This window comes from Zootoca vivipara, chromosome 2 (genome assembly GCF_965207765.1).
Source record: "Zootoca vivipara chromosome 2, rZooViv2.hap1.1, whole genome shotgun sequence".
In the NCBI taxonomy this organism is placed as follows: Eukaryota; Metazoa; Chordata; class Lepidosauria; order Squamata; family Lacertidae; genus Zootoca; species Zootoca vivipara.
In genome coordinates, this window is record NC_142584.1 from 77,200,907 (window position 1) to 77,211,956 (window position 11,050).

The window sequence follows — 11,050 nt, forward strand, 5'->3', positions numbered from 1 at the left end:
TTGAGCAAATAATATAACCAGCAACCTGACATAAGATTTAACCAGATCCAAATGGGATATTTTAGCGGCTAGATTTTCCTTGAAATTATGCTGACAACAACAACAAAAAACATAAATCCCTGGACACTGTATAAACAGCAAAACCTGAATACCTTCAGTGATATCACACTGTAAATTGTTTATAAGCAGTACTTAGGGATATGTTCAGTAAACCGAGAATTCGGTTGGTGAGGTTGCAATATTTATTTAGTACATTCTATCTTTCCTCTAAGAAGTTCAAGGTGACATACATAGATCCTTCCCTATCTTCACCCCACTCCCTTTTTATGCTCACAACAGTCCTGTGAGGTTGATTAGATTGATGGGTGTGGGTGTGGGACACACGCACACACACACACACACAGAGAGAGAGAGAGAGAGAGGGAGAGAGAGAGAGAGAGAGAGAGAGAAAGGGAGAGAGAGAGAGAGAGAGAGAGAGAGAGAGAGAGAGAGAGAGAGAGAGAGAGAGGCTCAATATCACTCAGCGAGAGCTTAGGAAATTACTACAGTGGTACCTCTGGTTAAGAACTTAATTTGTTCTGGAGGTCCATTCTCAACCTGAAACAGTTCTTAACCTGAGGTACCACTTTAGCTAATGGGGCCTCCCGCTGCTGCCGCACCGCCACCACGCGATTTCTGTTCTCATCCTGAAGCAAAGTTCTTAACCCGAGGTACTATTTCTGGGTTAGCAGAGTCTGTAACCTGAAGCGTCTGTAACCTGAAGCCTCTGTAACCCGAGGTACCACTGTATAGGAAAAACATGTAGCAACTCTCTTTCAATGAGCACAACTTCCATCCCTAACAGAAAACTACCCATAGCAGCCAGTCCTTTCATTGTCCAAAATGCATTGTATATTAACAAGGCCAGCTATTTATGTTAGTTTCCACTTACATCCTCTTTGACTTGAAATTCATTGTCTAAAAAAAGGGGGGGGGAGTTCCAATTTATAACTTTCAAAATTTAAGCCTTGAGCCCTGACAAAGTTACTACTTGTTTAATAATGCATTTTAAATTACCCCTGCAAGACTGCAATATATTACTAGACCAATTTCATGCCCCTGTAAGCATAAAGATTGGTTCATAGATAAGAATGTATTTCAACAAGCGGTGGTTCAGATCCAATTTCTAAAATGTGACAGTCTCTAAGTCCTGGCATCTGGGAATAAAGTGTACACACCCCTGTCATTCCTGTGTTAAAATAGCTATTAATCACACATAACATCCAGTTCCTTCATTGTCCAAAAAGCTTTGCATATTAATAGGGTCAACAGTTAATGTTATTTTCCATTTATATCATTTCACCTTGAAATATTGATTTCTGTGTGGAAGAAGAAGATCCAATCATTGGAGCTATTTTATATTTTCTATACAATTTATACACAGTCGTGGCAGCAATGACAATGTTAGTAAATGGCTGGTTCTAACTGTGAACACAACCAACAACCTCCCCACCCCCAAATATTCAATGCATACTCAGTTGAAGATAACTTGTTGAAGGCTATATCTTTAATGTTGAGGTGCTCTTATTCATTTGACTAGAGTTCTGGAATTTCTAGAGAATTTCCCCCTTTTTGTTATGTCTCATTGCTTGTTCCTCATTTCTAGCACTTATTTCTGCAAAGCAAATCCATCAGCTACAACTCAAGCAAGGATTGATAGATCTGTCAACTTTGGTTTTCTCAATTCCTAATTTTTTCAGTCTTAAATTAAGTTCTCCACATTTCTGCAATGATTTGCAACCCCCACCCCAAATTATCATGACAGACCACCAGCATTTTAGTATGAATTACTCCTAACAAACCCATTTTTTATGCGGTTTTGACTAATGCAAGCAATTTCCACTAATATAATGCATTTTTGCATGTTATTTTCATGTTAATATTTTTATGCAGATTTCCCCTTAATATAGGCATTTTTTTGCAAAACAAAAATGGTCCACAATATCAGGAGAAGTGCAAATTTTGAAGATGCCCCGGGTCAGTTTTTGAATTATTTCAGAAAGTGCAAATTCGGTAAGTGAAAATAAAGCAGGTTCACCATTAATTGTGAACTGAATTGAATTTCTTCATAGCTATAACACTGAAAAGCAAGCATATGTGTAATTTTCCTTTGCACCCCTATTTTGTGGCCAATCCATTTTCCTTTTGCAGAAATTTAGCCTTTCATTCATAAAGAATTCATAGAGGTCTGAGCATTGTCGTCTTTGAGCCTTGGCACCTGCAGAATAACTCTGGCTTAACATCATAACTTTTAAACTAATTACATATAGAGTTCAAGAAGGTTTTTAAAAATAATTGCTAAAGAAACCCATGAGATTCTTAATGGCTGTGAGATTTGATACCTGCTGAGGAGTTCCCATTTGCAATTTGCCTGTGAAAAACTGCATTTACATGAGGGAATTATGATGGATCCTACACTCCTTTATTATTACTAATAGCAGTTGGGATTGTAGCGCCAAATGATGCGTGCGTTCTCTTTTAAAAGAGAAAAGTAAACTATAAGCCAAGTTAAATGAGCTTTAAAAGTGAACATGATTCATAACAGATACAATGTTAAGAACAGACAAAGCAAATGTAAATTATGTCCCTTTAATGGTAAAATGTTTAAGTGCATTTGCAATAGAGTTTGAAAAATTAAAACCATTCCCCCTCTATGCATATCTGATTAAAAAGGAAATTTGGAGTTTGCATTTGAAAGAATGGCGATGCAAACAGTACAGACAGCCGAAACGTCTACTTGAATTAGCTTGCTTGTGGAATGGTAGTCTTAAACTGATGATCACATATAATCTGCAATGTATTAAGAGCATATTTTTTATTGCCATCCCCGTATTACATTTCAAATGCCTTTCCATGGAATGTTTCAAAATGTCAACTAAAATTATTATATGCTTCACTGAAATGACATCTGTCCCTTCAGCACTCATCTAGGACTTTGTTATTGTGAGTATTTGGACAGTATAAAAACAGGAGATCACTTACCGTGGTTTTCTGTGTCTCAATCTAACTCTGTCCCATTTGGTGCAAACTTTGCATTCTTGCTAACACAGAATCCACAGAATGGATCTTCTTCATGTGTAGTTTTGCCTTAGTTTATCATAGGTTTAATGAACTCAACAGGCAACGTAAAACAATGATATATTTCGGACAAAGGAACAATCATGTGCAGTCAAATCCCTGCAGTTAAAAGCAAATTTCAATCTCCACTGTAATCTTCTCTTACTGCTCTGCAAATAATAGGCACTCAAAGCCAAATTCCACCTACGCCATCATGCACTGCAAAAATAGGGGGGAAAGCCCTTATCATTATAACCTTGCTGATGCCGTACTGAAATTTAGCCCTGCAATCATGGTGTGCGATATGTTCTAGTTTGACTAGTGTAAAATGTCCTTGGGGGATCCCTAGCATTACTGAATGATGAGATAAAAATATGTCAGCAAGCAAGCAAGCAAGCAAATAAAACTCTTAGTGATGGAGTTTCCTTAGCCCAACAAACAGCTGTATGAAAATACAGAAGTCCCCAGTGCAAAACAGTCACATCAGTTTGAATTCTGTTAGCAGTGGCATGCAGTGAATTTTTTCGTAGGGAAAGCTCCAGCTTGCATGGGCAATGTGGGGGACAATGTCCTGTGCATGAGAACGTGCATCCCTCCCTAAGCTGGGCAGAAGCTTCCCAAACTTTGGGAAGGAGGTGCCAGGCCTCTGACAGGATGTTGTATGTCTCCTTCCCAAAGCTGAGTGGGCTTCGGGAAGGTGGTGAGAGGGCTCTTGGACCCTGACGGAGCTTTGTGCCTCCCTCCCTAAGCAGGGCAGAAGCTTCCCAGGCTTTGGGGAGGAGGCACCAGGCTTTAATACTTCAATACTCTAATTTTCCAGGAACATTTAGGGGACTAGCCTAGTTCCCCTGGTCCACAGACGGCATGCACTGTCTGCGAGAATAGGCTACACTGAGTTTGTTCAGAAAACAGAGTCACCAAGTAGTTCGGCCATTTATCTGTCTGAGGGTCATAGGCCTTCAGAGAAAGCAAAACATACCAGCCATTATGGAAGGTTAATAGTCCCATGGAAGTGAGAGCTGGAAGTGAGAGCTGGACCATAAAGAAGGCTGGTTGCCAAAGAATTGATGCTTTTGAATTGTGGTGCTGGAGGAGACTCTTGAGAGTCCCATGGACTGCAAGAAGATCAAACCTATCCATTCTTAAGGAAATCAGCCCTGAGTGCTCACTGGAAGGACAGATCGTGAAGCTGAGGCTCCAATACTTTGGCCACCTCATGAGAAGAGAAGACTCCCTGGAAAAGACCCTGATGTTGGGAAAGATGGAGGGCACTAGGAGAAGAGGATGACAGAGGACGAGATGGTTGAATAGTGTTCTTGAAGCTACAAACATGAGTTTGACCAAACTGCGGGAGGCAGTGGAAGACAGGAGTGCCTGGCGTGCTCTGGTCCATGGGGTCACGAAGTTTCGGACATGAGTAAACGACTAAACAACAACAACAACAATTGTTCCATGAAGGCCATTTAACAGGAATGATGCCCTTGTCCTCCATTCAGTAGCAGAGCTTACTGGTTTTCATCCTCTTGTACAGGCATCCCCAAACTGCGGCCCTCCAGATGTTTTGGCCTACATCTCCCATGATCCCTAGCTAACAGGACCAATGGGCGGGGAAGATGGGAATTATAGTCCAAAACATCTGGAGGGCTGAAGTTTGGGGATGCCTGCTCTTGTCAGTTACCTAAGAAGGCACAGCCTACATTGCTCTGTGATGGGTAGAAAATGTCAGATTCCACCTAATATTTTAATGAAGGCTGGGCCTGGACACATTTAGTGTAGGCTGCTTTGGACTACACTTATTCTGAAGGTGTATTATTCTTGAAGTTACTTTCTTGTACAGCTAATGATAAACAACTAAACTAAAACAATATGTCGAAAAGAACCAAAGTCTTAAAGTTTTCAAGATGTTATTCTTCTAAAATGTTGATTTTTAAAAAACATGTTCTCAAAGATTTTCCTGAAGATTAAACAGTAGCCTAAATAAAGCCCTCAATTATATTCTAGAATGCAATGGAATTCAACAAGTAGCCACAAGAGCAGATTAAGGGTGATGTGTTTGCTTTGACTCTGAATTTACTTGTTTTCTGGGGTTTCCATTGCACAACTTGGCCTTAGAGCGGGTTTATGTTTTTATTTTGCTTTTCATGTTTCCCGTTCTTTCAAAATCAGATTAAAAACAATAAAATAATACACGTTCAAGTTTACTGAATGCGAAATACTCTATGATCAACATTTATCTCAACTACAGGTCTGGAATGCATAAAATGTAGGCCTAGTGTATGTCTCATTGAGAGCAACTGCAATGGGATCCAGCAAAGATTTATAGCTGGACTGAAGGAAGAAATAAGATCTTCATAAAGCGGAAGAGTTGTGGATATTTCACAGCACTGGACAAAGAGAGAAAAATGGATGTTTCAAGGAAGCTCCATGATTGAAATTTCCCAAGTCATTTCCTTAAACTAAACTAAAGCTGTTGGGAAGAAGAAGAGTTTGGATTTGATATCCCGCTTTATCACTACCCGAAGGAGTCTCAAAGCGGCTAACAATCTCCTTTCCCTTCCTCCCCCACAACAAACACTCTGTGAGGTGGGTGGGGCTGGGAGACTTCAAAGAAGTGTGACTAGCCCAAGGTCACCCAACAGCTGCATCTGGAGGAGCGGAGACTCGAACCTGGTTCCCCAGATTACGAGTCCACCACTCTTAACCACTACACCACACTGGCTCTCTCAATTCAAAGATGATTTGAATTGAGACCATAGCACAAGTGGGGACTGATTCTCCACCTCAAATCATTCAGCTAATGCCACTTCCATAACCATCAACCATGGGTGAGGCCAGTGTGGTCTGAATACTTTGTCCAGATGGACTGTGGAGGTCAGACACACTATATCCAACCCACAAAATAAGCCATTTGTAATAACTGTGTCCTAAAGCAACACAGAAATCAAAGGGACTTCGATTTACCAGGTTGTGCCCCGCAGGTACAGTCTAGAAAAAGTTAAGCACCCTTAAATCTCCCTGATGTTAATAGACCTGAGCACTTCACATTTGGAACTGCAGTGGAACTGCTGGCAACCTGATTCTATGCACATTTCCTTTGAAGTAAGTTCCACTAAGTTCAATAGGACGGACTCCTACGTATAGTATTGCAGCCTTTAGCATAGCTGGTGCTTAGTGCATTTAGGATTGGAAAATATACATCTGATGGCAAATCGAAGCAATATGGATAATTGCAAAGACCAAAATATTTTTGCTAGTTGATGACATTTAGGGTTGCATGCAGTTGCTTGCCAGAGGGTTCTGATGTACACCAGCTGATCAAGGCATTGAAGCACCATGTGAAGAGAACTGTGCATCTTACCTATGTTTCCTTTCCTTGCTTGCTGTACTTCAGGTGTTTTTATCCTGGAGAAATGCCACAGCTAAGGCTGCTGTAGACTTTCTGGCTGTTTCAGGAGCACTTGAGGTTTGGATGTGTGTGTGAACAGAGAACAAGAAGAAAAACACGACTGCCAATTAAAAAACAATTTTTTCCCCTCTGGTATCATTAATCAAATGCACAAGCAGTCCATGCAGTGACACCTGGCAGGGTTAATGCTTAAGACCTACAGCAATTATAGCTCCCCTGAAAATCGCTTGGCCAGCAAGTCACATAAAAGCCTGTGATTATGAAGGAAATGGGAATTAGCAGAAAAATTTAGGGAAACCAGTTGAAATGCACTAGTAGCAAAGGAGGCCAAGAGAAATCTGACTGATTGGAGCTCCCCAAGGGAGAAAAAAAAAGGCCTGGGGGTCACGCCTTCTCCAAATTAGTAGTGTCTGTCACTTGAAACCAAAATAAAGCAGGAACAGAAAAGTAAGAGAGATTTTCAGTGGAGCAACTGCTCTGCATTCTCTTGTACCTAAAGGCAATAAGGCCAATGAAGAGCAATTAAAGGCTCAGACTTTTGCAGATTATAATTCAGCCATAATTTATCTCCTTCATAATAATAGCCAGGGAGGCCCTTGCATTGACATAGGTCTGGTTTTTCTTTTCCTTTCTTTTTTAAAAGAAATAGTAATTAACTATCAGGTACAAAATTTGTCTTGTGTCCATATTTAACCTTCCATATTTACATATTAGAATTCCCCCCCCTCCAAGAGTAAATACAGTTAAGGAGAAACTTAAAACCACTTGTGTCGGGGACTTATTTTATAGCCTATGGAATCCCCTCATTTCCAGAATGTTGGCAGAACACGTTGGGGGCCAGATGCAATAACATGCTAAGGGGAAAAAAATGCATGGAAGCAAACAACAGTTTAAGCAAAGCACACTGACTGCTTGGAGATGAGATGGACAACTTGGGACTCTAATTCCATCATTCTCAACCACTTGATGGAATCTGTATTTCAGCAACATCTGGAAGACCACAGGTTCCCTATTGCAGATTAAGAGCCAGCCCCACTAGGCCAATCGTGAGACTAAAATGATAAATGTATATAAGTGCTGAGAAATTATTTCTGGAAAAAGACCATTAGATTTAAATGGTCCAGTGGAGGCCAATGAGCGTTCCCCACCTTTAATATGAACTATTTGAGCCTTTGACTTTTGAAATGGCTTTGTTTCTGGTCTGAGGAACTTGAATTTTTTCTGCTTTCAATATACAGTAATTCGGAACCAAGAAGAATATCAATGAGGAAATCTAGCAAATATAGTACGTATATAGGAAAGGGGACATTTAACAAATAGGAGTAGCTTAGTACAGAAAAGAAATTCTCTTGTCTAAACTTAAATGCGGTTGGTGAGTTTAAGAATTATCAGAATTCTCCCCTCTTTTTTTCCCTCTCCAAAAAACTTTACAGAAATTTCACTTCAAAGAGGAAGCTAATACTGGTCAATATTCCTTCAACTTGCCTGCACTTCTGTTTAATTTCAGATCTGCTTAGCTCTTTAGAATATAGCTTTAGGATTACCGTTTCAGAAAAGAATGTATGACTGGTTAATTCCCCTGCCCCCAAATGCTACCACGACAGATGGTGTGAAAAATACATGTGGCATATTGCCAGCACAATACTGTAATCGCTGGTAATAAAAAATAAAAAAATTCTGATGACGAACAGAACCTCTTACAAACCTTTTCCTTATACTAAGACAATGAAAGTCGTATATTAAGAACTGTAGCGTGGCAGCATTTGAGAGGATGCAAACAAATTAGCCGTACTATTCTCATGTGACATCCATGAGCAGATCAACATGGAATTGGCAGGACCGATATTTATTTTAAAATTCCATCAATATTTTTGTGGCATTTGAACATCCACTGATAAGCACTACATGTTAAAGCATGAGGAAATCAGAGGGAAAGGGGAGAGAGGAAAAATGGTCATATGCATTATAATCTTCAATAAAATATCAATTTGAGAAAGAACGTTTGCTAGTTATGGTTTGTTTTCACCATCAAATTTCAGAAGACTGAACTGTATTTTAAAGAGTGTGGTGACTGCTTCTCTTAATGCGTTGGCTGGACTTTGAGTTAATAGCAGGGCTTCCAACCAGTTAAAGCCAATTCATTTATTTAAAAAATAGCACATTAGAAGCTGTCTATTTAATTCTAAAGTTGCATACTGTCTTTGAAAAAGACAGTATGCAACTTTAGAATTAAATAGACAAAATGAATTAAATAAGGAGGGGAAAGATATTGGGTTGTTTTCAACAATTATTATTATATTTACTCAGAATAGACCTGCTGAAACTTATGAACATGACTACGTTAGATTCATTGGTTTCAATATGCCTGCTCTGAGTAAAACAACCACCTGTTAGGGGACAGATTCAGCTAACAAGTACCACTAGCCATAGCTGCCAAGTTTTCCCTTTTCTCGCGAGGAAGCCTATTCAGCATAAGGGAAAATCCCTTAAAAAAGGGGATAACTTGGCAGCTATGCCACTAGCAGATGTCAACTGGCGCAACAAGACTTCTCACGCCCTGTGCCACCAAAATTGGGGTGGGGTGGGTGTTGGGAGAATTCCCAGAACAGTGAACATATGGGGTGGAGGGTAGGAGATCACTCTGCCTGGCAAGCTCCTTAGTGCTAAGTTGAATTCCTCCCTATGTACCTTTTATCATATGTGATGGTCATCTAAGGTAATAAAGGCTTTTTGGGAAATGATATATAATGAATTGATTTTTTTAAAAAAAAACTTTGTTAAAAAAAAAAACCCCAGAAGCCTTTGGATTAAGAATTATAGGTACCAATATTACAAAGGAACAGAAATGACTCTTTATGTATGTGACAACAGCAGCGCAGAAGCTACTAGCCCAGAGATGGAAAGAAGAAAGAGTCCCTAGCAGAGAGGAATGGCAAACTAAGCTGTTAAGACTGCTGAAATGGCAAAACTGACCGGGAAACTCAGAGACCAAGAAGACAAGAAAGTCAAGAAAGAATGGGGAAAGTTTATAATTTATTTAGGAGACCACTGTAAACAGATGAAAACATTAGCAGGATTTTAATCTCACTTGTAATGTAACAAATACTATGCACAATATGGATGGATACAAAACATACATTATGAAATAATATGCAGTTGGAAATGTTGACAATAGGACCCATGGAGGGGGTGGGGGGGTCTCGAGATTCAGAGAAATCTCATTTTATGGATATGTATTTGGTATTGTACGTTTCCGAGCACAATTCAAAGTGTTGGTGCTGACTTTTAAAGCCCTAAACAGCCTCAGTCCTGTATACCTGAAGGAGCGTCTCCACCCCCATCGTCCAGCCTGGACACTGAGGTCCACCTCCGAGGGCCTTCTGGCGGTTCCCTCACTGCAAGAAGTGAGATTACAGGGAACCAGGAAGAGGTCCTTCTTGGTAGTGGCGTCTGCCCTGTGTAATGCCCTCCCAGCAGATGTCAAAGAAACAAACAACTATCTGACTTTTAGAAGACATCTGAAGGCAGCCCTGTTTAGGGAAGTTTTTAATGTAAGTATTGTTTTTAATATTTGGTTGGAATCTGCCCGGAGTGGCAGATGAGTTTCATCTGAAAAAACTGGCTACTACCATCTAACAATTAAATAAAGTTAATTTTTGGTCCATCTGCCAATTGAACCAATTAAAGCTTGCCAGCCTTCTTCTTCTTCTTCTTCTTCTTCTTCTTCTTCTTCTTCTTCTTCTTCTTCTTCTTCTTCTTCTTCTTCTTCTTCTTCTTCTTCTTCTTCTTCTTCTTCTTCTTCTCCTTCTCCTTCTCCTTCTCCTTCTCCTTCTCCTTCTCCTTCTCCTTCTCCTTCTCCTTCTTCTTTGCCACTGGCTTCAGCAAAAAGGGGGGAAATGAAGCCAAGGCTTGGTTTGTAAGATGCCTGCATGCTGCTCACACACTTCCATCTTTTGCATGCTGGGAATAATTTGGTTATTGCTACTGTAAGCTGCATTTTATGATGCAGAGGAAATGAAGGGGAAGGGGAAACTCCAAATAACTGGCACTGGACCTTTTATTGCTCCGACTCTTTCTTTTCATGCCAGCCATGTGCTGAGAAGACACGGTCTCTACTAGACCATTTCTGGGTACCAGACGGAAAGGATCAGAGCACAGCATCAGGTTAAAAGAGAAAGGGGAACGGGCAAAGCCAGAGAAAGGAAGATTCATAACACACAGTAGAAAAGGAGTTGCATTTCCTATAAAAGTATTGTAAAAAGGCATTGTAAATGAAAGCCAGATTATATCCAATGGAAGTGCATATTTGTTGCACATTGCGCTCTCTTGCTCAAATCTTCTTAAAGATTTTGAAAAAGTTCTTGTTCCTTCTATTGTGACACTCCTTCCAAATATCTTAGAGCTAGGTGATCTGCACTTTCTCCAGTCATTCTATATTATTTTTAACAGGCAGTGATCAAGCGTGGAGAGAAGCAGTGGGAAAATTCCCAGGTGACCATGCAAAAAGCGATCAAGGAACCTTAAAATTTCTGTTTCTTTTTTTAAACA